Genomic DNA, 1,093 nt, shown 5'->3' on the forward strand with positions numbered 1-1,093 from the left:
TAGGGATAACTAGCGTGTAATTGCCTTGTTCCGGATCATGAGGGATCCCGTGTCCATTGGTACCTGCAGGCAGTGCCTTGAGCCCTTTCACTTCAGCCACTGGTGGGTTTCTTTTTTGGCCCGTGTGTTTTGAAGCTTATTAAATGCTTCTCTTCGGCCAGATTGACTCCGGTGACGGTGTCAGGTTTTAAACCAGATTACAAGCTGTGAGCCATAATCTCCTCTTTATCCATGGTGCAGGGACTGCGTCAGCGTGGCCCCCTCCCCCGGCCGCCCTGCCACCCATGCTGTCCCCGAGTCCCCGCAGGATTGCAGCCGCTCCTCCTCTGTAAATGGTGGCAACGACAGTTGCTGGTGGTGTGTGTTAGAAATGAATTAGGCTCCGAGGTGGAGGCAGAGGGTTAATCGAGCCAGGGCGGCCAGTGGGGGTTTGTCTCAGATCCGCACTTCATCTCTGCCAAACCCTCTACCATGGTAGGGGACCTGTCCACCGGTCACCGGACTCGCACCCCCTCCCTGGTCCAGCCGTAGGGAAGGGGAGATCTCTGGCTTCTCTCTTTTTTTCCCTTTTTTTCCCCCTTCCTTTTCTATTTAAATCTCATTTGCAGGCTCATTAAGGAACTCAGGAAATGCGATACTGGGAAGTCGTACGCAAACGAGCAATAAAGCTTTTGTTGAACAGCTGCTTGTGTGATGTGGCTCTGGTTTCGTCTGGCGGCTGATGCAGTCCTGATGCTGAACCCTTGAGCGGCAGATTACATCAGCTCTGGGTTCAGAGGTGAATAAGTGCTTTGGAAAGGGAGGTGTGGAGGCGAGGGGGTTGTGTTCAGGGCTCAGGGGGTGGCCCAGTGGGAGCGGTTGTTTTTGTAGGTAGCCCAGCCAGACGGGTGATGGTGAAGGGGTGCTTGTGGCTGTGTCAGGAGGAGATGAGCTGGCTCTTCCCCAGGGTTTTCTTCCACGTCACCTTGAACGTTGATGTCGGGGTGCTTTTGTAGCCATGATCCAGGCCACGGTGCTTGCGCTGGGCTGTTTGGCTGTTCCCAAGCTGGTGCTGCCTCAGGGTAGTTCTGGGTTGTGGTAACAGATGACGGGA

Source organism: Buceros rhinoceros, unplaced genomic scaffold (genome assembly GCF_000710305.1).
Source record: "Buceros rhinoceros silvestris isolate BGI_N320 unplaced genomic scaffold, ASM71030v1 scaffold7766, whole genome shotgun sequence".
Classification (NCBI taxonomy): Eukaryota; Metazoa; Chordata; class Aves; order Bucerotiformes; family Bucerotidae; genus Buceros; species Buceros rhinoceros.